The following is a 25,680-nucleotide window of genomic DNA, read 5'->3' on the forward strand; positions in this document are numbered from 1 at the left end:
CAGAGAGGCGCACAGAAGAATGCCATCTGAAAACGGAGCCCAAAGGAAGCTCAAACAGTCAAGGACCGATTCTCCCTTAGAGTCTTCAGGGGAGAGAGTGACCCACCGGCAACTTGATTCTCGACTTCTGGCTTCTATAGCTATGAGAGAATAGATTCCTGTTGTTTTCAGACAGCCATTGTGTGGTAATTTTTTATGTCAGCTCTAGGGAACTGATATAACAACCAATACAAAATGGAGATTGAAGGTCAACCTCTTACTGACCTTCAGCTAAAGGTGCTCTGAGTTTAGCAAGGTTTTAAACTGCAGTGTTTATAATCAATGCACTAAAATGTTTCATATGCAAGAAGCTCCTGTGTCTGGTGCTCCTTCCATTTTAATTTGGTCAATATATTATAAAAGGCAATTTACCAGAATCCTGTACCTCTTGAAGAAGCTTCCATGGTCTTTTTAATCTTAACTTTTGGAAGTAGTCTGTGAGGAGAGATGCCTTTTGTTTTGGTTGTTCCATCAAAGTGAATTTTCAAATTCCTTAAACCTGCTTCATGTAGCACCTGAGACTTAAGAAATTGATTGTCTCTCTTAAGTATTGATTTGTTCGCGTTATCGGTGCTCAACGACTTAGGGTAGAGTGTCAGCAAACAAGTTGAAAACTGTGAAGGATGCAAGATGATAATACTGTGCAGCAGTGTCCTTTTCAATGTTCAGTGGGAAGCATGGCATTTGGGGCACAATGCTGCCCCACACTATTAGTATGAGGAGAAAGGAAGTCGATATGCAGTTACTGAGAGCAAGGAAAACCGTATCTTTAAAAGGGAAAATGACTCTTTTGGTCAGTAGAGAGAAAAATGCAGTATCTTGGTGATACTGATTCAGCCTTTCTGTGTGTCCCCAGCCCCATATTCTCAAATGTGCATTGGAAGCATAAATTGAGGTAGTTCAGCTCCCCATCCTGTGAAATTCAATTCTGCAGCAGTGATGTGTTCACCTGAAGCGGGGGTGCAGCTACTTAGATGGTTGAGAAATGTCACTGAGATCGGGCAGTCTTGCATTTCAACATGATCTTTGGCTAGATTTCTTGGAACAGGAGCCCTCTCATTTGCTGTGAAGATCTCCCTGACCACAGAGGAATTGGCTCAATAGAACAGAACCCCGTGTTTCCATTATCAGGTGCTCAAAAAGAATGGCAAAATCTGGAGATTTCGCCACACAGAATTTCTAGCTAATTCTTTCAAGGGGGCTTCCCGACACAGATGCGCTCAGCACATAAAATCAATTTGTAATAGAGAATCGCTTTGCTAGTTTTAGATGTCATACGTGCACATTCAGGAAAACCTTGCTGGTATCCAGAAGAACACATGCTACCATCCTTCCTGAGAGGTGCTGCATGTGAGCTGGGCTTTTCTTGTTAATTCTGAAGGTATTAAGCACTGGAGTGTGAGGGGAGCAAAGGGCAGGGCAGTAACATCTTTGAATGTGAACTCGATCAGGCATTACTTACTCGATTTAATTTAGTCTGCAGGGTGTTCCTATGATTTGTAGGCATTGGTGTTCTTAATGTGGAAATGATTATTAGTCTTAATTTGGAAACTGAGGATCAGAAAGTCAAAATGATTTACTCTAGGTTGTATAATTAAGTAAATTGTAGAGACTTTTTTGGGGGCACATAAGGAAAAAAATGGGAAGGGGTGTGAGTGAATGAGTATGCATGTGTCTGTAAGTGTAGGAGAATTTGTTTCTGATTTCAACCATTTAATTGCAACTTTGGAGGGATTCTTTCTGGTCCAGAGGGATGGGGAGTACCCAGCTTCCGGTCTCCATTCAGTCCAGCCTGTAGGTCGAGGGTCGATGTGTGATCTGTCATTCCCTTATGTACTAAGCCTGTGCCCCTTGATATGTGCAAAGGGGGTGCGGAGAAAGCCATGGCTCCCCTTTCTTCCCTTAAACAATGTAATTCTTAATTAACATATAACATAATTATATATAACATATATATAATAGTGTAGAATTAAATAGCTTTTGTATTTACTGAAGAATTTTATATATTCTGTTTTTCACTTACAACGCAAACAAGTAGTGTTTTGTAATCATCTTATACATACACTCACTGAGTTTTCTTTTTTTATTTACTATGTAAATTGATTTTTCTTTTTTTGCCTATGTCAGTGATAAAAGAGGCAAAAGCCTTCTTAGTCCTGTACTGTATCATGGACAATCCAACTTTATCTTAATAAAAGGAGATGGAGTTTGGGTTTCCCTTGGGCCAGTTCTATATCCTTAATAACCCCATAAGCTGTCCACGTAGCATCCATCACTGCCCAGACCAATCGCACAGAGGCTCTTGATGTTGCCCATTGTCTCTGCCTGTGTACCCTGCACAGCTGGCCCTGAGCGCCAGTCAGTCTTTCTTACTTCAGCTGATAGGGCTAATCAAGATGATCAGTATGGCCTCCCCTCTCATGGCACAATCACTAAGTGGATTTGCTTTACTTAATATCCATATGGAGTGACTGGGCAGTAGATTTTAACCAAGCCCTCTGCTGATAAACCTGTGCTGGAGTGGAAAAGAATTAAACATTATCGTACCAATGAAAGCAAAGCTTTTTGAGACAGGGTATCCCAAACCAGGTGAGTGTAGGTAAGTAGTATAGCACTATAGAATTATTTTCTAGATTCTCCGTGACTCAGCATGAAGGGGGGTATTGGTTTGAACACTTGTGGAAAATCATTTGTCTACTTTCGTTGAAAATCTCATAGCTCATAAATCAAAGGAAAAGGTAGCGTCTCTTATACAGTCCACCTAGTGATCTAGTGATGGTTCCAGTTATCAAAATCAAGTATAAATTTATGAATGAGCTTTTGCTGGTTGTGTTGTTAAGAGAATGTAAATGTATCTTACCTTGATTTTAAACCATAGCTAATCTGTGCCAACACCAAGATCACCATTTGGTGTAGACAGTCAGCTCTGGGGTTACTGTTAATACTAATGTGGACAAAAATTCAGAATATACATTTTCCTCTAATCCTTTGCTTTTTTAGCAAGTTGAGGGTCATCATTAGGTAGGTTTTTACTTGATGTAGAACCTTTAGTTTTTGCTTTTTCTTTTGGGTTCATGTGTTTCATTTGGGAATGAGAATAAGTCTGGTAAGAAAGTAAAATATGAAGGAAGGGCATATGGACTTAAAGTTTAGAAAGATTTTTTGTTTATTTGTTATTCCATTGAAGAGTGACCCATCATATTCATCACTAATGTGAGTTCTGCCCTTAGTTGGTTCTTTCCTTGGAATATTATTGTAATTTTTCCTTTACTGTTAACTAGATTGTGGCTGAGATCCAGAATTTCCACTGTTTCCCTAACTACAGAGGAGAATGAGGGATCTGATACCTCAATAGGGGCCTGCGGATGTACCTTAAGGGCCTGGCTCCAAATGATTTTATAAGAGAGCTGCATGGGAATTTTGTAATCCACTCAGAAATAATATATTGGTGTTGGTTTTAAATGGCCAGTGTAACTCGATCCAGGAAGACACACTGTCTGACCTGCAACTTTGCATGCTCTTTGCATATGGTTACATAATTCCATATTTATTCCCAAGTTTGAAAAACTTGGTCTTAGATGGCTTGCAATATTACTTTTCCGATGTATTTAAAAGTTTTTGTGACACTGCAGGAGGTTCCTTGCTTCTCACCTGGTAGAGTCAGCCATCTCTGCCTTTCTGAGCAAATCCTCCTTTCTGTGACCCCTACAGGAAGGGTGGAGTGTTTTGACCCAGGGAGAGCTTGAAGTGGGAATGTCTCAAATGAGATAGGATGGATGAGTGTGCTGTTTTGTAGCTTTGTTTCAGAAATTGGGCTGTTGAAAGGCGTAAGATTTTTCTCTTTGAGGGGTAGAGAGGAGAGAAAATATCACAGTTAAGAGGGAAAAGCAGACCAAAGAAATGGATAAGCTTTGACAGTTTTCCTCTGCTGCTTTGTCAGGTTGTCTTAAAGCACCAGAGTGCTGCCTTAATCCCTCAGCAGTTCTGCCTATTGTGTCAAAAGTGTGTGGGGTATATGCGTGTAAGATTATGTACATAAGCATATGATGGGAGTAAAGGCGAGAAGACATTTTTTTTAAGGTAAGTTTAAAGACTAAAAATAGCACGTTAATATGACATCTACTGACCAAACAGGAAAAAACAATGAGACAAAGACAGATCAAGCCCATCTTAATCAGAGACTGTTGCCTTGGACTGCTGGAGCATGGTGACCTGAAAGCTATTTGTACCAATAACATCTGAGTTGCTTTTTATTTTCCAGCCGCCTCAGGGGAGTGTTGTTGGGCTTTTGGGATAACTGGAAGATGAAGAGGTATGTATTGTCATTGTGCTGGTTGGTTATCAAGGCTGATGTTGGGGGCATTGTTGGGGGCAATAGCAGAAGGACCCCTCCACAAATGTCATTTCTTGCATCTTGCAAACCACACAGAACTGTGAGGCTTAGCGCTTCATTAGCAAATGGCATATCTGCCTTCAGACTGTGACTCGGGTCCCTGACCTACTTTTCTGGTTACTCATGCCTAAATGAACCCGTTAGGAGAGCTCTTCCAAGTTGGAGTCATCCTGATCACAACTGGAACCTTTCAAAATGCTGGCCTGTAGCAGCGTCCCCTACACTGGGATATGGTCAGTCTTTTGTGCCTGCAGTGTAAGCTGAGGATTTTTCACTATCAGAGACCACCTAATTATTCATCCATATAATTGAATTAAAGGTAAGAGGGCATATCTCTGATTAGGGCAAGGAGTATGAGGAAATGTCTTTTGCCATGAACTGGGCTTAGAGGTTTCAGCATCCCTTCCGTTAGAATGCAGTGGTGCTGGAGAGCCAGGAGGAAGCCAGCAGCTGCTGGGAACGGCTAGGCTCCTGTGTCCTGGCAAGGGCAGCGAGAGGACAGGAACTCCCACAGCATATGTTTTGGGGGTTGTGGGGAGAGCGTGGGCTGAAGCTGATGGGCAGGGAGGAATTTTAAATGGAGCCACCTGTCTTTTTAAAGAATGATTCTCTTTCAAATCCAGCCAATCTGGGCTTCCGTGTCACCAGCCCAGCTCTCACACTGCGCTCTGGTGATGTCATTTTGCTGGCGACTGCAGAGATCTGAGTGGGCAGATGGGAATGGATACTGGAGGAAGGCTTGCAGGCTGCTCATGTGTGAATGTGCAATAGAGGGAGGAAGGGGACATGGAGGCTATATGGAGGGTAGGCCTGAGTTCCCTATGAAGTCCATTTGCATTCTGTCCAGGACACTGGGCAGGTGCCACATTCTCCCATGTGCCAGAGGCGAGTTGGAGAGCATGTGTCTTCCTATAGCCCTTGACTTCAAACCATTCATCCTAATGGTTTTCAAACATTTGGGATGGTAGCACATAAGAGTACGTGTGAGGCATTAGCACATGTAAATACATATAAGACATTTTAACAGGAGCTGGTCATGGCTCCTGTTTAACAGGCTCTCAAATTTGTTGACACTCAACTTTTCAGAGCAACAATTCCATCTAATATCTGCTAGGATTGTGTTCTCTGTGGCTTAGGAAAATACAAACTATTATTTTTGTTGCTTTTCATCCGTTTGAACAAGCAAAATGAAAAATAGGTGTTTTGTTCTACTTTGCTGGAATAACAACATGAATAGCTTACTGACATCTGCCAAGATGGATCTCTTGCACCCTGGAAGTTTGCAGTCCAAGTCCCACGTAGGCCAAAGCACTATTGACTGGAGTGTGAGAAATAAAAGGCAGTAGTGAGCATGTTCGTTTATTTTTTTCCCTAATTCTAAAGTCCTAAATCACTTGAAACAACTGAACCCAAGAACCTGAGACGGAAGTTAGCTTTCTCCCCGCTATGGGCAAGGTGACAGCAAGGATGTGCACCCAGACATACAGCATTGGAGGCTGGCAGGCCACTCTGAGATCACCTGGTCCTCACCACTGATTTTACACAGGAGGAAAGTTGAGATTCAAATGATTGCCTTGTCCAAAGACACACAGCGCTTAGAGGCCCATGTATTGCTACAGGGGAAGTTACAAATGAGAGCTGTTAGTTGGATCAGGTATCTATGGCGGGTATGAAGTTGGCATATAGATGAAACTAAAGATGTCTTGGGTCATGTTTGATACTGGATGGTGGACAAAAAGGGTAAAGGTTTGAGGAGTGTGGGATTACTTTTAGCACAAGGACGAATATCAATGTTTTTCCTCTTGGCAGATATTCAATTATATTAACATAAGTATTTTAAACTCTACTAAAACAGGATTGTGGGCTTATTTTGAGGGTTGAAAGGAAGGACTAAGGTGAAAGAAGCAAGGAACATCGTGCTTTATGCTTGCTTAGGCTAGCCACGCCTTTATTACACAGGCCTTTTAAAATTTCATTATCACTGAAGGCTAATGCAGTTCTAGTACTTAGACCATTTTGTTTCTTGGCAAGAGAGAATTCTTAAGGGGATGATCCATCCTTTTGGACATGCAGGAAGGAAGGTTAGATATGAATTTTTCTGTATCCTTCTGCCTCTTGGTAGGGTGGATTTGTACTCCAAATACCTCAGTTGCTTTCATCATGCGCAGAATTTATAGGTATGCCATTTCTGTCTTGCTGTCTCTTTGTCTCTCCTGATGGAGTGAGTTGGTGAATTTTGGAAGCCAGCCAAGGAGGGAATTAGGTAAGCAAAGTCTATTTCTGCTTTTACCTTATATTAGTAGAATAGTAATATTTAATAGTTGCAATTATCCTTGAGGTAAGCGAAGAGCTTTGCCATGTACAGAATCATACTGTAAAACATTGATTTTTGCTTTTTAGAGGCTAACAGAAATTGAACTGCTGTGTGTGAGAGACATTATTTTAAAAATAGAAAGAGCCGCACTGAATGCATGCTAAGGGTTTTGTCTCTTAGCTATACCAGAATTACCTCTATTTATTTGAGTTTTAAAAATTGGTCATTATGCCATTACAATATCATTGTCAAGTATGTTAATTTTATTTGCCTTTTCTAAATTCACCAATTTTTTGTTCTTTAAGAAAGCATCTTGTTAAAACTTCCAGAAGGAATGATTTTTATTAGGCACTTTTCAGCTTGCTTGTTTTCCCGTCTCAATTCTTTCCAGTTAGGGATTGCCTTGTTTGCTGCACCTTGTGTCCTGTGGGGTTTTGAAGTATTTAGCATTGGAATTTAATCCATTAAGATTCTGATTGTGCTATGACTTTAGTTTTCAATAGAGAAAATTACAAAAAGGGTGGAGTACACATGACCTATCTACGTGGAAAGCGAACATTCTCCTCTTCTATAGCCCTGATATAGAAATCAATTTCATAATTATACTAGCATGCTAAGGCTCTTTACACCAAAAAATTTAAGATTAACAGTGATGCTAATTGATGGTCATTGCTCCCTTTAAATCTCATGTTGTAGTTAGTCTTGGTAACAAAGTGAGGACTATAATTTTCTTTCTCCTTTAATAATTCACTGTATAATTCTGGAGTAAGACTAAAATGATTGTAGTTTTGAAACTATTCACATACCTACTGAGGCTTCCTTGGTCTTTTAAAGCAATAGATTCAGGTTTTACTGCATAGTCATCCCTGGAGTGCCTTCTATAGGTAAAATCCCAATTAGACAATGCCATTGAAGCAGGAGCAAAAGTTGAAATAATATTGATACTTAGAACATTGTATACAGACCTTCAATAATTACTTGTTGAATTACATGGAATTATTATAAGTATGTGTGAATTATAGCAAAGACCATGTGCTTTCTTTGTCCTAAAAGAGACATTTTTTGAAAGAAGGTCTAGATATTAAGTAAAGTCTTCATAATTGATCCTCATAATTAAGATCTAGTATTAGAAGAAGAATTGGATGTTCCTGTGTACCAAGTATGGGGGAAGCAAGTCTGACAGCCAACATAAATGGGAAATTGAGTCTCCCTTCCATAAAGCCCTTCATAGTAGTTAAGTAGATGTTAAGTGACAGAGGTCTGCTGTTTCAGGGAGAGCTCTTGAGAAGAGTTTTTATTTGGAAGCCTCTTGAAGGGCAAGTGTACTCATAAAACCAAATAGAAGGTTACTCATTGCTTGTAGAAACAGAGCAAAGAGTCCTGGGTGGTCTTATGGGAATCGGTCGTAAAATAATCATATTCCACTGCACCTTGTTCTACTCCAGGAATTCCCTGATAATCTTCAAGTTCTCCCCAGACAATCCTAGTGACTGACATATTCGGTGGAGTAGCTCTCAATTTTCCATTTTTCATATCAGAAGTTTTGATGATGAACCAAGATTTAGGTAGACTTCATCTAGGCTCCGCCATTCCCTTAGTGTCACCAACTTCCTGTGGTCCCTGGATGGGCTAAATGGGATAAACATTATATACTTGGCACATAATGGATGATCAATAAGTGGTGTTGCCGTCTCTGTATGAGATGGTGCTTCCACATCAGCTATACGTGACACTTGTAGAGATTATACTGATTCGGAGGTGATTCTTCTCCTGAGAGACGAACCCTGAGCTGAGCTTCAAGAGATAGCTCAGTGTTACCAACTGTGATTTTTATTCCTCAAGCTTCATATTTTTGGCCTGCCTTTTGTATTGGTATCTATTAGTTTTGTGGTTTCTTTCTCCAAAATGAGGCCTTTTCCAAGGTTTTCCTAACATTCTGAGGTAGGTCCTTGTGAAGCTAAACCATGAACTCTCTAAGGGCAGCAGGTTTATTTTGATTGCAAGAGCCTAGCTCAGAGCAGGTCTTAATGAAATGTTTGTTCCCTTGAGAATAACGGTTATCCTGATTTTGCATATTTTTTATTCCTCTGCCCACATCTTCCTAAATGTGTTTTTGAGTACCTTTTCTCTGTTTTATAGTGTTTGGAGGACCCAATAAAAGGCAAATATAGTTTAAAATAGTTTGATAAAGTCACAGACAGTAGTTAAAACTGAGAGTTCTAATCCTTCTAAGACTTGGAAAAATCCCTTAGAAAATATGTGAACATTCTAAAGGTAATTGAGGATGCATAGGCCCCTTTAACACCTTCTTCCCATCATTCTTAATTCACAGATTCTCTTCTGTGTCTTTGAAGTCAGGAAATTTTCTTTAACTATTTTAACTATTTCACTCATTGAGATTGAACTACTTCCTGGGAAAACAACCTTATTTCCCAAGTTAGTAGATTAGCCCTTTAGGGTGAGGGACTGTGTTTATATTTATACTATACATTAAGGGCTAGCAGAGTGTAGGCTATATGGCTGGTATCTAGTAATTTTTTTATTTAAATGATTTTGTTGCTTTGAAGATTGTGTTCCTTAACATATGAAGTCTTCCTTTTTCTTGACTAGTAATTTGAAAATCACAGAGATCTACCACAATTAATGCTCAAAACACTAGATTTCTACAGTTATTGAAGGTAATTTCAGACCCATCAGGAAAAGTTCAGTTGCTGTCTTCTCTACTTGATTGTAAATTAATCTTGGGTTTGGAATTCTCTAGCCTTTCTCACCACCTCCACCATTAGATGAAAGGAGAAAGCTATTTCTTAGTTTTAAAAGCTGATAGAGAAGAATAAATTTGGACCCTTACTTCATACCATATATAAAAAATTAACACAAAATGGATCAAACATCAAAATATAAGAGCTAAAACTATAAAACTCTTAGAAGGAAACATAGGTTTAAATCATCATGACCTTGGTTTGGAAAATAGCTTTTAAAGTATGACACCAAAAGCACAAGCAATAAAAGAAAAAGATAAGTTGGACTTTTAATAAAAATGAAAACATTTGGGCATAAAAGGACACTATAAAGTGAAAAGACAGCCTACAGAATGGGAGAAACTATTTGTAAATCATATGTCTGTTAAGTGGCTAGTATCCAAAATATGTAAAGAACTCTCATAACCTAACAAGAAAAAGGCAAATAACCTAATTAAAATAAAGACAAAGCATTTGATTAAATACTTCTCCAAAGAAGATATACAGATGGCCAATAAGCACATGAAAAGATGCTCAACATCATTAGTCATGAGGGAGATGCAAATCAAAATCACAACAAGATATCACTTCAGGGCTGGCCCGGTGGCTTAGTGGTTAAGTGCACGCGCTCCGCTGCTGGCGGCCCGGGTTTGGATCCCGGGCGCGCACCGGCGCACTGCTTCTTCGGCCATGCTGAGGCCACGTCCCACATACAACAACTAGAAGGATGTGCAGCTATGACATACAACTATCTACTGGGGCTTTGGGGGGAAAAAAAAAGATATCGCTTCACCTACTAGGATGGCTATAAGTAAAAAGACAGTCAAAAACAAGTGTTGGGGGCCGGCCGGCCCGGTGGCGCAAGCGGTTAAGTGCGCGCGATCCGCTGCGGCGGCCCGGGGTTCGCTGGTTCGGATCCCGGGCGCGCACCGACGCACTGCTTGGTAAGCCATGCTGTGGCGGCGTCCCATATAAAGTGGAGGAAGATGGGCACGGATGTTAGCCCAGGGCCGTCTTCCTCAGCAAAAAAAGAGGAGGATTGGCGAATGTTAGCTCAGGGCTGATCTCCTCACAAAAAAAAAAAAAAAAACAAGTGTTGGGGAGAATGTGCAGAAATTGGAACCCTCATACACTTGTGGTGGGAATGTAAATGGTGCAGCTCTTAGGAAAAACAGTCTGGCAGTTCCTCAAAAGATTAAACATAGAATTGCCATATAACTCAGCAATTCCACTCCTAGGTATATACCCAAGAGAAGAGAATATTGAGAATTTTATCTCAAGTGAAAAAAAATGTAAGGACTTTATTTTTTGAGGAGTTTTGGGTTTGCAATAAAATTGAGAGGAAGGTACAAAGATATCCCATATACCCTCTGCTCCCACACATGCATAGCCTCCCCCATTATCAACGTCACTCATCAGAATGGTACTTTTTTTTTTTTTTTTTAAACCAAGGATGAACCTAAATGTACACATTATAATCACCCAAAATCCATAGTTTACCTAAGGGTTTACTCTTGGTACTTGACATTCTATGGGTTTGGTCATATGTATACTGACAAATATCCATCCTGATAGTATTGTACAGTGTAGTTTCACTGTCCTAAAAATATTCTGTGTTCTTATTCATCTCCCTCCCCCACCTCCACAACCACTGATCTTTATATTATATCCTTAGTTTTGCCTTTTCGGGAGTGTCTTATAGTTGGAATTATATAGTATGTAGCCTTCTCAGATTGACTTCCTTCACTTAATAATATGCATTAAAGGTTCCTCCGTGTCTTTTTGTGGCTTAATAGCTCATTTTTTTGGTGCTGAATAATATTCCATTGTCTGAATATACTGCAATTTATCCATTCACCTACTGAAGGGACATCTTGGTTGCTTCCAAGTTTTGGCAATTATGAATAAAGTTACTCTAAACATACACGTGCGTGTTTTTGTGTGGACATAAGTTTTCGATGCCTTTGGGCAAATACAAAGGAGCCTGATTGCTAGGTTGTATGGTACGAGTATGTTTAGTTTTGTAAGAAAACTGTCTTCTGCAGTGGCTGTACCAGTTTGCATTCCCACCAGCAATATATGCGAGTTCCCATTGCTACACATCCTCACCAGCATTTGATGTTGTGAGTGTCTGGATTTTGGCCATTCTTATAGGTATATATCTCATTTAAATTTACATTTCCCTGATGACATATCCTTATTTGCTATTTGTATATCTTGTTCTTTTTTTTTTTTTTTTGGTGAGAAAGATTGGCCCTGGGCTAACATCTTTGCCTATCTCCCTCTTTTTGCTTGAGGAAGATTGTCACTGAGCTAATATCTGTGCCAGTTCTTCCTCTATTTTGTATGTGGGATGCCACCACAGTATGGTCTGATGAACAGTGTGTAGGTCCATGCCCGGGATCTGAACCCATGAGCCCTGGGCCACCAAAGCGGAGTGTGTGAACTTAACCACTATGCCACTGGGCCGGCCTCTGTATATCTACTTTGATGACATGTCTGTTAAGGTCTTTAGCCCATTTTTTAATCAGATTGTTCATTTTCTTCCTAGATTTTAAGAGTTCTTTGTATATTTTGGATAATAGTCCTTTATCAGGTGTGTCTTTTGCAAATATTCTCTCCCAGTCTGTGGCTTGTCTTCTCATTCTCTTCACATTGTCTTTGCAGAGCAGAAGTTTTAGTCTTAATGAAGTTCAGCTTATCAATTATTTCTTTCATGGATAGTGTCTTTGGTGTTGTATCTAAAAAGTCATCACCATACCCAATGTCATCTAGGTTTTCTCCTATGTTATATTCTAGGAGTTTTATAGTTTTGTTTTACATTTAGGTCTACGATCCATTTTGAGTTAATTTTTGTGAAGGGTATATGGTCTGTGTCTAGATTCATTTTTTTCCATGAGATTGTCCGGTTGTTCCAGCACCATTTCTGGAAGAGACTGTCTTTGCCTCATTGTATTGCCTTTGCTATTTTGTCAAAGATCAGTTGATTATATCTACGGGGGTCTATTTCTGGCTGTTCCGTTGATCTATTTATTGTTCTTTCACCAATACCACACTGTCTTGATAACTGTAGCTTTATAGTAGGTATTAAAATCAGGTAGTGTCAATCTTCTAACTTTGTTCTTCTCCTTCAATATTGTGTTGGCTATTCTGAGTTTTTTACCACTCCATATAAACTTTAGAATCACTTTGTCGATATCCATAAAATAACTTGCTGGGATTTTTATTGGGATTGCATTGAATTGTAGATTAAGTTGGGAAGAACTGACATCTTGACAATATTGAGTCTTCCTATCCATGAACATGAATATTTCTCCATTTATTTAGTTCTTCTTTGATTTTGTTCGTTAGAGTTTTATAGTTTTCCTCATATAGATCTTGTACATATTTTGTTAGATTTATACCTAAGTATTTCATTTTTAGGGGGGGGGCTAATGTAAATGGTATTGTTTTTAATTTCAAATTCCACTTGTTCATTGTTGGTATATAGGAAAGCAGTTGATTTTATATATCAACCTTGTATCCTGCAACCTTGTTATAATCGCTTATTAGTTTCAGAAGTTTTTTTGCCTATTTTTTTGGATTTTCTACATAGAGGATCATATCATCTGCAAACAAAGGTAGTTTTATGTCTTCCTTCTCAATCTGTATACCTTTTATTTCCTTTTCTTGCCTCGTTACTTTACAAGACTTCTAGTGTGATGTTGAAAATGAGTGGTGAGAAGGGACATCCTTGCCTTGTACCTGATCTTAGTGGGAAAGCTTTCAGTTTCTTACCATTAAGTTGATATTAGCTGTAGGTTTTTTTGTAGACAATCTTTTTCAAGTTGAGCAAGTTCCCCTCTATTTCTAGTTTTCTGAGAGTTTCTACTATGAATGGATTTTAGATTTTGTCAAATACTTTTTCTGCATCTATTGATATGATTATGTGATTTTTCTTTTTTAGTTGATATGGTAGATTACATTAAATGATTTTCATAAAAATTTTAATAAAGCTGTTAGAGCTAGGTGGTAATACAATGTGATCTCTTTCGTAACTGTTGGAAGGGCCGTGCAGATATGGCACTGACTAATCACAGTTCTTGCGTATTCCCAGGTTGGCTATCACTTAGGAAGACGACAGTCCTTGAAGGTAGAGGCAGACTTTAGGTACCAGAAAACAGACCTGAATTTTAGACTGCATGACTTCTAAGTCCCTGTAAGTCTAAGAGAGGGCAGGAAAGTTGAGAAGGGCCACCCAAATATTTTTAGAGCTCAGTGACAACTTGACCCCCTGGGACTTTTGTTTTTATGATCATCACACTATATTTCCTCAGTTTCCCACTGACCTCACAGTTGGACTGGTGAAACTTAGCCCTAAGAGTGTATATCTCAGAAAAGGAATTCCACAGACTTAGAGGCTCTCATCACAGAAGAAGGAGCCCCTTGAGCAGCCACTCTCCAGTGGTCTGAGGCCGGGTTTATTTTGACATTGATTTCTTGTTTCTGTTACTGCTCTCTGGGGATGTATCACAAAGAGATTTAATGAATATATATATATATTTTTGGGGGGGATGGTCTATGTTCCTTTGATGCGTGACCTGGTGACTTGAGTTGAACAGTTACCTTTTTTTGCTTTCTGATTATTATGTACCATATAACTAAATCAATAAAGAAGAGAATGGAGAAATAGCTCTGTTTAACATTTCAGGGGTGATGGTGTCTATAAATATTTATATTTTCCTGAGAAGATGCCTTTTTCTTTTGACATTTAGACTGGCTCATGGAGAGATTTGCCACTGGGGAGAAAGAGAATGAAGAGATGTTTTTTCTCAGTAAGTTTTATACGTGTCTTTCAGAAGATAAACAGAAAAGAAGAAAACTCAGAAAAAGGAAAGGATTTTTCATTATAATAATAGTTTTTTTTCTGGAGCATTGAAATATTTAGCCAGCCTTTTTTCACCCAGGATAGTAGCAGTCAGGGGAAACATGGATATGTAATTGAATGCTCCCCAAAAGCCGGATAGACAAGTTTGGCTTGCAGTTTCCTATGTGTCCCACAGCTTCCCTCCCATGTAGCTTCCCATCCTTGTCTGGACCTGGTCTCTCTTGCTTCCTTTATGCCTCCTTCCTCCCAGTCTTGGCTTCAGCCCCTGCCTGCCTCACTCGGTGCCTCCCATGCTCCTGGCTTGACAGCCACGATGATGGATAGAGACCCTTGGAGCTGTCCAGAGCCCAGCCCCACTGAGTGCTCACCTGCCTTTCTTGGGGAGGGTGGGAGTCTTAGCAAGGAGCTTGGAAGCAAAACAATGCTTCCTTGCTTAGAAAGTCCTTCAGCATGCTTTCTGTGTTTCAGAAATCCTAGAGGCAGGCAAAGCGAAAGCTATGCTTTTTTACTTGACTTGCGTTCCTGCAGCTCGTGTGGAGAAAGTGGTTATACCTTCTGATCAGGGACAGGTCTTTGATGACTGGAAACTGGAAAGTTGATTATTAGAAATGTATGCAGTTTGGGGGTAAATAAAATCTTTTTGAAACATGGGGCCATGAAATTTAAAAAATTAAGACCAATCCTGAGTAAGTTGAAATCCACTGAAATAATGGAGCCAACTGAGCACCCTTATGTCGGTACCCTATTGACCTTCTTCAGTGGGGGACCCAGAGTTAAAGGTAGCAGTCCCCAGAGGGCTTGAAGACAAACAGTGGAACTCAAGAAAGGAATTCTTAAGAGGGCTTGCTCGGTGAATTCTTATATAAGTCAGAATGCCTTCTGTAGCACAAAAAATCATTCATCTATCTTTTCAAGTTTGATAGTTTTATAGTAAGATATTTTTTATATATAGTCATACACACAGACACAATGGTAATGATGATGAAACTTGTCAACTCCAGCTTCATCAGGAGCTATGATGGTGTGTGGATCATAGGGATGACAGTGGGTGCTGCCACTGGACCACCACTAAGACAGAGAGGTCACGAAGTCCCCACGAGTGCTGGTTCGAAGTTACTTATGCTCCACCTTCTTTCTTGGATACAAATTTAAATTTATCCTCAGAATTTTCTAGACAACCCCAGCAGTTGTTTTTAGGCCGTCAATTGTTATAGACAAATAATTAACAGGGCACAGTGTCAGTGCTGCTGTGTGGGTGGTGCTAAGGTTGAACAGATCCTGCTTGCTTGTGCCAGAGGCCATTCCTGTTCTGACTGAATCATGCCGACTTAGTTCTTACCTGAGAAGGTCCCGAAGGACTCAGACTAATCTTGGAACCCTTCAGGAGCCTCAAGGACTCCCAGCCACCTGAACCCTTAGAGCCCTGACTTCATCCTAAAATCACTTAGACGCTGGAAGGACTTTCATGATCAGAGCGATGTCGGCTTTTACTCCAGACTCATCACTCTGTATTGCTTGCTGAGGTCCTCTCCATATGAGGAGCAGCATCTGGGGTAGTAAATGGCACTCAGTGACTGTATGTGGTTAACTGAATGAATGAATGGGTGAATGCGTTCTTTAAGAAACAAGCATTTTGTACACAGTTTCAGTTGAAGTAGTTGGCTTCCTGCCATAGTGAGAAGCAGAGTCAAGACTGAAACCCAGTTGTCTGTCTGTCTGTCTGTCTCTCTTTTTTAATCAGTTCTATATAAGATTTTAGAACTAGAGCAGCCACAACACCTCCCTGGTTTAAAGTTTTTCTGCAGATAAAACCTGAGTTATAAATTATCCCACTGATCACCTTTTGGACAAGAAAAAGAAAAGATTTGCTCAGGCAGGGTATATTAAGTTGGTTCTTAGTAAAGAGGCATTACCTTTCCTAACCCCTCAACCAGTCTAAAAACTGACAATTATCTGTCTTTGTGTCTTTTTTTGGGAGGAAGAAATGCCTTTTAGAAGTCCATATTTTTTGTTTTAATCCAAACAGAGCATATTAGGTATTAATAATAGTAGCAGCTAACAGTGTGATTAGACTTTTCCAATGATAAGGTCTCTGCTGTTTGTTATGTTAACTGAGTTTTGTGTGAACTGAGGCTGAGAGTGTGTGTAACTCTGGAATTGAGAGGTCACACAGCTCCTAAGTGGTGGCACTGCCATTCAGACCCACGTGTTCTGACTCCAAGTCCAAATTTGTTTTCTCTGTAACATGGTTTGTCTCAAAAATAGTCTAGACAGTGGAAGGAATAGGCTTTAAACTTGCTGATAGATGGTAGCAGTATTGACTATAAATCTTCTCAATCTGAAGGAACTGGCCTAATTTTTTAACAGAGCTGCAATTTCTTTCTGTTGCTTGTTCCTCTATAATAAAATGGAGGAATTACATCCACCTGTTCATCAAAGAGTTGCTGAAAATCTGCCAATTACTAAGGATAATAAGAAATGATCCTTGACCCTCAAGGAGCTCACTGTTACATGTGGAAAGCAGGCTTAGAAACAGTTACTCATTCAGTGTTCAGTCTTTATGGAATGTCTACTCCTTTGCCAGGCTCTATACCAGGCCCTGGAGTCATGGTGATCACCAAGTCCTGGGTGGTGAATACTATCTGAGAGAGGAGTAGAGGACGTGACAAACTGAGTCTTCAACAAAGAGTAGAACTTCCCCAAGGTGGAAGGGTGACTTCACCTGAGGCTGGCTGGAATGCTACCCTTCTCCCCCATCTACCCAAATCCTGTCTGTTGTTTAAGACTGACCTTATATTTTGCTCTCAGCCTTACGTTATTCCCAGCTGACTCAGCCTAAAGTCATCTCTTCATCCTGTGGATAGTTCCGGTCCTCTTGTCATTGTGTCTCTTTTTTGTGGAACTCGTTGGTTACCTCCCAGGAATGTCCTCTCTCTGGGTGGGGTCATATGTGTGCGCTGAGAGAGTTTAAGTGCATTGAAGGCAGGACTAGTCTGACTTCGTCTCATTTATTCCCCTGAAGCACTCAGCGCAGTATCTTGTACATTATAAGTGATTGGTAAATAGTTACTGAATGACCAATTGTCAGCCCCTCTGTTGCTTTCACCGTAGACCTGGGATCTGAGTCTTGATTCTCACTGTGTCTAAGAGACACTTATGCCCTAGATAGTTATGTCTACAACTTAAGGTAGTTGTGTTGAACGCGGGGGAAGATTCCACAGAAGGTTGTGAAAATGACTCAATGGAGGAATAGAATATTTTATGGAATCGCCTGGCATAAAAAGGCCTGGGTCCTTCCTGTCCCTTTACACAATGGAGAGGATGATGTTAGAAGGAAGAGAGCCATTCAGTTTCATCAGAATTAGAGTAATTGAAAGTGGTTTTGTATTGTAGTTGAATTTATTTATTTTTTATTGATGTTTTAATAGCTTTTAACATTGTGAAATTTTGGGTTGTGCATTTTTGTTTGTCCATCACCATATACATGTCTCCCTTCACTCCTTGTGCCCACCCCCCACCCCCTTGCCCCTGGTAACCACAATACAGTTTTCTCTGTTCATGTGTTGGTTTATATTCCACATATGAGTGAGATCATACAGTGTTTGTCTTTCTCTTTCTGGCTTACTTCACTTAACATAATACCCTCCAGGCCCATCCATGTTGTTGTAAATGGGACGATTTTGTCTTTTTTTATGGCTGAGTAGTATTCCATTGTATATATATACACCACATTTTCTTGATCTGATCATCAGTCGAGGGACACTTAGGTTGCTTCCACTTCTTGGCTATAGTGAATAATGCTGCAATGAACATAGGGGTGCATAAGCCTCTTTGGATTGTTGATTTCACGTTCGTTGGATAGATTCCCAGTAGTGGGATGGCTGGATCATAGGGCATCTCTACTTTTAATTCTTTGAGGAAGCTCCATACCATTTTCCATAGAGGCTGCACCAGTTTGCATTCCCACCAGCTGTGTATGAGGGTTCCTGTTTCTCCACATCCTCTCCAACATTTGTTGTTTTTTGTCTTGGTGATTATAGCCATTCTAACGGGCGTGAGGTGATATCTTAGTGTTGTTTTGTCCCTGATGATTAATGATGTTGAACATCTTTTCATGTGCCTATTGGCCATCTGTATATCTTCTTTGGAGAAGTGTCTGTTCATTTCCTCTGCCCATTTTTTGATCGGGTTGTTTGTTTTTTTTGTTGTTCAGTTGTGTGGGTTCTTTATATATTACAGAGATCAACCCCTTGTCAGATGTATGTTTTGCAAATGTTCTCTCCCAGCTGGTGGGTTGTCTGTTCATCTTGATTCTGGTTTTGTTTGTCTTGTAGAAGCTCTTTAATCTGATAAAGTCCCACTTGTTTATTTTTTCTTTAGTTTCCCTAGTCTGGGTAGGCATGTCATCCGAAAAGATTCCTTTATGACCAATGTCAAATAGTGTGTTGCCTATATTTTCTTCTATGAGTTTTATAGTTTCATGTCTCACCTTCAGGTCTTTTGAATTCATTTATTTTAATTCCTGAAAAAAAAGTGTACACTGTATCTAAATAATAAACTAAACTATAACTAAAAATAAACCCAAAAAATATAGTTTTACCACTCCAATAAAATGCTTGCATAGTCTCTTCCATGTTTGCCTGTACTAACCCTACATTCTACATATCTTCAATCATACCATCCTACTATAACAAGTATTTTCCACATTGCAATTTTGTTTTGTTGGGTGGTATTGTAGCAAGGCCGTGGACCCTGGAGGTAGATATACCCAGGTTAGAGTCCCACCTCTATCACTTCCTAGCTTTGTGACTTGGGCGGAATATATCCGTACACATGTGGCTATGCCTTTGCCTACACCAACATCTGCTTCTATACCTACATTTACATATTCATAAACGCAATGTGTATATGATTTCCCCAAAGATTACTACATACATTTGACTCTACTGTTAGTCAATTCATGTTGAAATCATACTAATTTCCTCTATTTAGGAAAACTGTACTAATTAAAATCTGAATTAAACCATAATTGGCCTAAGTTTATTAGTTTGTTAAGGCTGCCATAACAAAGTAGCACAAACTGGATGGCTTAACCAACAGAAATTCATCATCTCACAGTTCTGGAGGCTAGAAGTCTGAGATCCAGGTTTTGGCAGGGTTGGATCCTTCTGAAGGCTATGAGAGAAGGATCTCTTCCAGGCCCCTCTTCTTGGCTTATAGATGGCCATCTTCACATTGCTTCTCTGCTCACATTTCCCCTTTTTATAAGGACACCAGTCATTTTGGATTAGAGTACACCCTAATGACCTCCTTTAATTTGATTATATCTGTAAATACCCCATCTCCAAATAAGGTCACGTTCTGAGGTTCTAGGGGTTAGGACTTCAACATATGAATTTTAGAAGGACACAATTCAACCCATAACACCACGATAGGTTTTATGATAGAGAATAAGACGAATATCAATTTTACAAGCCAACCTTGACAGATGACAGAATATTGTGACACAATTCTTATAGGTGAGGCCCTCACACTTTCAAAGTCAGAGAATTCTTCAGTTCTGCCATTTCTTTAGGAATCATTATGCTTTGGCTCTTTCTCTCTCGACTGGTCTCTGCACCTCTTCTGGTATTTTTCCAGCTTCATCTTAATATTTGTTTTTGAAATTATTTTCCAAGAGCAAGTCAGGTTGTGGAGACAGATAATAAATGTGCCACTATCTTAAAATAATCCTCTAAAATACTATGCTATACTCAATTATGCTGTTGAAAGTTCATCATTTCATGTCATCTCCCATGGGGACATGTTTGTTTCTTTCCTATGCTCTGGATAAAGTAATATTTATATATACAGACTTAAATTTGATTTGGTTTTGTCGTTTGGAAATGTAAATCTTATCCCTAACGCACTGATGAAATTGGCAAGACTTTTGATTTGGCTTTATTTTATTAAGTATAGGAAAATGGTACTCCATCAGAGCACTTCAATTTAGTTAATATCCTTTTTGTAATTCTGGTTTGTTCTGCTAGGCACTTCTAGAAACTGGGGCTTACAGAAAGCAGAGCGTTAATGTTTACCATGCACGTCCACACTATTTTCTTTAGTAAGGTCTAGTCCAATCCTTTTTTCTCCGGTCTGTCATTTCCACTGTTTGCAATTTATTTTAAAATTTATGTTATGCATCTATCTTATCCCTGCCTCTTTTCTGTAAATCTGTTTTATTGCCCATGCCAGATGTTTTCTTCCCTGTTCATGCCTCTGTGAACTCAGTTTTTTGATATGGTCCCTTGCAGCCTGAGCTCTTGCTAGCAAGATCGTTCTGTGGGGTAGATTGAACTATAAAATCTAGATTGATTATTGGCTTTCCCAGTTGTTAATGCATATTCATCTAGCTAACCCATAAATCAAACTGCTGATATCTGTACATTCAGATTTCATTTTTTGTTGTCTTAATAGCTTCTGGGTTGCTCTTTAAAAATATTGATGATTCCCTAAAAAAAATCTAGCTTAAGAAAATCTGAAATAAAGAAGAAAAGAGTTTTTACATAAAAAAAATACTGTTGCAGCCTTATTTATAGTAGTGAAAACTTACAAGTAGCTGATATACACAAAAATAAAGATACAGCTAAATTATGACACCTTGCATTGCAATATTATATAGCTATTAAAAACAATGTTGCTAAAAAGTTTGCAATCCTGTGGGAAATGATTATTATGTACTTAGAATGGAGGAAATATGAGGATATCTAATTAGCTGGCGCGTGTCATCTCAACTACATAAATGTATGCATAAACATTGGAAGGACATGTGTCAAAACGTTAGTTAGTGGTGCTTATCTTTGGTGGGCGGGTGGGGCAGACGTGGAAGTCTGGATTCTTGACAGACCTGGGTTTAAACCTCCCCTTCCTCCTGTGTTTCCGTGGTACTTAGGAGACATAACCTCTTAAGCCTGATTATCCAGGGTAAATAGGACCTTTCTCACACAGAATCATTAAGTAAAGTGCTTAGTACAGTGTATGACATCTATTAATGCAACACGTGGAAGTTAAATCATGAGACATTATTAATATATATTTCACCCATTTTACTGTGCTGACACAAGCACTACATTTACTTTTCCATATTTCTTCCTGTTTTAAACAGCACACAGTAGGAGACAGAGCTCCCAGCCCAGTGGCCTCTGTCAAGCCACATAACCACTGTGTCCTGGGTGCCTTGCCTGGGTGAAGTCTAAACTCCTGAGCAGGGATTATGTTGAAGATTCAGTGACTTGACCTATAAAAAGGGCTTCGAATCAGTGCCAGGCACATAATCGCTTATATGCTTACTGTGTCATTAATTTAAGAAATTTAAAAAATATATGTATTATTCTCACGTTCGGGAGAATGGGAAGGTTACAACCAAGATTTGCATATCCCCTGGAGAGCTGGCCTTGATGACATCTAATTCTGAGGTTGGGGATATCACAAGCTATATTTAGTTTAACTGAAACATTCCAAATTTTAGATATGAAATGAGGGTGGTCTTGTAATAAGTGGCCACAGAAAATGAAGAACCTTTGGAAAATCTAATCTGGTGTGTGAATGCTGGATTGGTGCTGTGATAATACATGGGCAGACTTTGAAATCTCTAGAAATGTAAATTTTGGTCAGGTTCCTTGGTTTGTTTTAGATCTCCACATAAATGACAGATTTTTAGGTCCGGCCTGTAACAGAAGTGCCCTTGTGATTTGTGGTTAATGGACTAACATAGATAAGCAGCAAGAATACATTTTTAATTTTCTCTTTTTTTCCTCAGGATTTGTCCTTGCCAAAACGATGCACTATGGTTTTTTTGAGTGATGTCTGATGTTGTGAGTTTGCAGCCTTTTATTCACTGGTCGGAGGTCTGGGTGAAGACCCTGTCAGTGAAAGGGAATGGAGCTAGGAAGTGGGAGATTTGTTCAGTTTCTTAAGTAAAACCAAACACGATAGTCTGCGTTGTCACTTCCCAATCTAAGTCCATGCTGCTTTGGCAGATCTTCTTCACTCAGATGTATGCTATTTTAGCATTAAATTAAACACAAGCATGAGAAATGTGACCCGAGAAGGAACTTGTGTGCCATTCTTTTCACACATTCTTCCAGGTTCAATCTGGAACACATTGAATTATTTTTTTCCAGATCATTGTAGAACAAAGCCCTCTATTTTTTCCAAGTGAAAGCTAGTCTGTCTGTACCCATCCCGATGGTGTGTGCCTTAGTGACAAAGCTTGTGTTTATCAGTGTCAGCAGTAGCCTAGAGAATCTGCTTTCCTGGATTTTACAGGCTTGTCACCAAAGGCCAGAAAAAACAAATAATGGGATTTATTCCGAGTTATTCAAATGAATGGTAAATAATTCACAGTTCTCCTGATCTTGACCTTCACTTTTATTTTTCTTCTGCTTTTTTCTTGGACCTGACCTTTTAATTTATATCGCATCTATTTTTGTAAACAGCCTCAAATCATTTGAATGAGTTAGAGTATAAAAGAATTCAATATCAGAGTTTAATTTGGAAGCTTCTTTCTTTAACTTGTAAGAGGAATAAAATAGCAGGACTGAAAGGTAGACTCCAAGAGGACTAAGACATATGGATCATATGTTCAGCTGTCTTGGCAACCGTAGGTGAACGGTGAGATTTTTGGAAGGCCGACAGCCTTCTTAGTGGTCTGCAAGTGCCGTGGAACTCTCCAGTGCCACATGAACGTTAGGTATAGCCTCTCCTTTGTTTCAGTGGGGACTTCTGCCCCAGAGGGCTGGTGCTGGAGGAGGGTCCCAGATGAGTGCTCAGAGAGCTTGGGGGAGGGGAGGATCCTGCTGGCTGGGATGGTTTGGAAAGACTAGTTTATAGAAGCAAAGCTCCATGCTGGGCTTGAAGGGTGAGTAACCACGAAGAACTGAAGAGCAGGGGGTGCGTTTCAGATAGAGGCAGGACACACAGGCTAAAATAATTGAGGCAGTTTTGTGGGGATTGAATACGCATCAGTTTCCTTAAGATAGAGAGTTCTGGGAGTGGGAGATGGGAAGTGGGTGGATGGGGGCCCTGATCCTTGGGCTAAGTCGTTTGACCCTTATTGCCCATGTATTTCAAAAATGTTCTGTGCATTAATAATCAGCTCTAAGCAAAATGATAATGCTATGAAAACACGTGTCTGCTCCCCTTCTTTCAAGCTGGTCGTCTTCCTGTGCTTCCCTGCTCACTGCCCTTACCAGCAGTGCCAGAGTTCTGGACTCGTCTGCAATACACTACTCCTCCCTTCTTAGAATTTCCTGGTAATTAGGGATCATCTTTAATAAAGGGTAGCTCTCGGCTAATTTGTCTGGACGGTTCTGAAACAACATTCTAAGACAGTAATAAGTGGTAAATGCAAATATCCACTTTCACAGTGAGATTTAATTGGGAACAAATCTTTATGACCAACAATATACTTGATGGAATTTCAGGTGCCAGTGCCAGGAGCTGACTGGGGGTGGGAGGGTAAGTTGGGGGAATCCTTGGAAGGCTCTAATCGTACCTCGTGCATAGCTGTCTCTGTTCGTTGTGGAAACGTGAGAAGGTCTGGTTGTGGTTTTCTAGCAGTGTGACCTTGGGAAGGTCTCTTGATCTCAAAATTTTAGTTTCTTCATCTGAAAATAGAAAACAATATCAAAGATCTTTTCTCATCATTCTGTATTCCATCTTGTGGGTACTCTCTTTGGCTCTCTTGGTGGAGGTAAAACTGCTGCCTTACCCCTCCATCCATGCATTAGTTGAATAAATACACATTGAGCCCTTCTCTGTGGCAGGTACTTTATGTCGAGCAATACTCATGGTCCCTGCCCTCGGGGAGCTTCCAAGTATTCCTGACTGATGTGGCCTTCATTCTTTTTTGAGTTTCTTGTTTGCCAAGCTGGAGAGCTTCATCTTGTAAGCCATGAGGGTAAGCTTCTGTGGTCTGTGGAACAGGCTGTTAATGGGTAGAAATAGTAGTGTCTGCTGGGTGTTTGCTTCCTGTTTGTCCTTCAGTCATGATGTTAGTGTGAATAATTCCTAATGACTAATTTAGAAAAAAATCTGTTTAAATCTTTCCGTGGAGTACACATTAATTCCACAAACATTTATTAAGCATCCACTGTGTGGTGGACACTGTGCTAGGGCCTCGAGAATGAAAGGTGGCTGTAATGAGAAAGTCCTTCCTCTCAGAGGACAGTAGGGGAAATGGACCTCTCATGACAAATGTATTCCTGATACTGTTGTGTGTGTGTGTGTGTGTGTGTGTGTGTGTGTGTATATATATATCTCTTACTGCTGGTGTACTGGGGACAGGCAAGAATACACAGTGGGAGCCCTGTGGGTTAAGGGGCATATATGGGGGTTGCAAAGCAGCCCTGGGTGCCAACCACTTGGCTCAAATTTTTATTGACTTGCCTGGCCTGCTGCTAAGTTCATGTCTGTGTGGATGGTTAGTCATTTCTCCTATGCTCCTTTACCACTTGACCCTTTAATGATGGTTATTTCTAGTTGAAGTCTTCAAAGTCAAACAATATTCCTGGTCTCCTATAGCTCCCTGAAGGAAAACTGAAGCGAGATTCTTATGTGAATGTTTTCTCTGGTTTTCTAGTCTCCCCGCTCTGGTTGCAAACGGGAGCATGATCATCCTGGTCTCTTTCTAAGTGGGCTGTTAGCCACATGGAAAAATTGTGTCAGCTGTGTTCACTTAGTGTTTCCCTGAGCTTATTATTAGCTGGAGCTCTCACAAATTGTGGATGTGGGGACTAGGGGAGCCTCTCCAGTCAGACTCTGACCTCTGGGTTTTCACTGGTTGGGAAGAGATGTGAGGGGCCCAGTGGGGAGACAAGATTATTAAGGAAGGCCCGTGGCTCCCTGATAAAGCTAGACTAGAGATAAGACCAAAATGGGAAATTCTAACTTCTTTCTTCCTAGGTCCTCTTTGAATTAAAGACACCTGGCACCCAGTGAATGGTTGGTGTGACTTACCTTCCTACGTGGTGACAGATAGGCACCTGTGTGTGCCTGGTGGGTTCAGTATATGGAGTCTGAGTGTTCAAGGTGAGCCCCAAGGTACCTGAGCACAGATAGCAGAGGAAAGCAAGGCAGAGGCCAAGACCCTGGCTTTTGATTTTGAGGCACCTCTGGGTAGCCGTGCCCCAGTCATGATGGGTTCATTCTTGTCAGATGAGCTATTCCTCTTTGTCCCTTACAGAGGAGCAGGTAAGGAGTGGAGAGAAGGGGAAGCTCCTTTCTGCGCATTTCTTTGAGAGAGCAGAATTGTTCACAGGGGATTGGGATATAAACACAGATGAAT

At 40.1% G+C, this 25,680-nt stretch overlaps 1 protein-coding gene across 6 annotated transcripts in view; it reads left to right on the top strand.

Moving 5' to 3' along the window:
• TLN2 (talin 2) overlaps window positions 1-25,680 on the top strand; it is a 419,612-nt gene that overhangs the window by 196,799 nt on the left and 197,133 nt on the right. Inside the window, exon 4 of one of the 6 annotated variants that reach the window (XM_058541740.1) lies at window positions 4,301-4,351. The exons of the other annotated variants lie outside the window; for them this stretch is intronic. The gene's annotated coding sequence lies outside the window, so the exon portion shown is untranslated. The remainder of the gene's footprint in view (window positions 1-4,300; window positions 4,352-25,680) is intronic. 6 annotated transcript variants of the gene reach the window in all.

Source organism: Diceros bicornis, chromosome 5, assembly GCF_020826845.1.
Source record: "Diceros bicornis minor isolate mBicDic1 chromosome 5, mDicBic1.mat.cur, whole genome shotgun sequence".
NCBI lineage: Eukaryota > Metazoa > Chordata > Mammalia > Perissodactyla > Rhinocerotidae > Diceros > Diceros bicornis.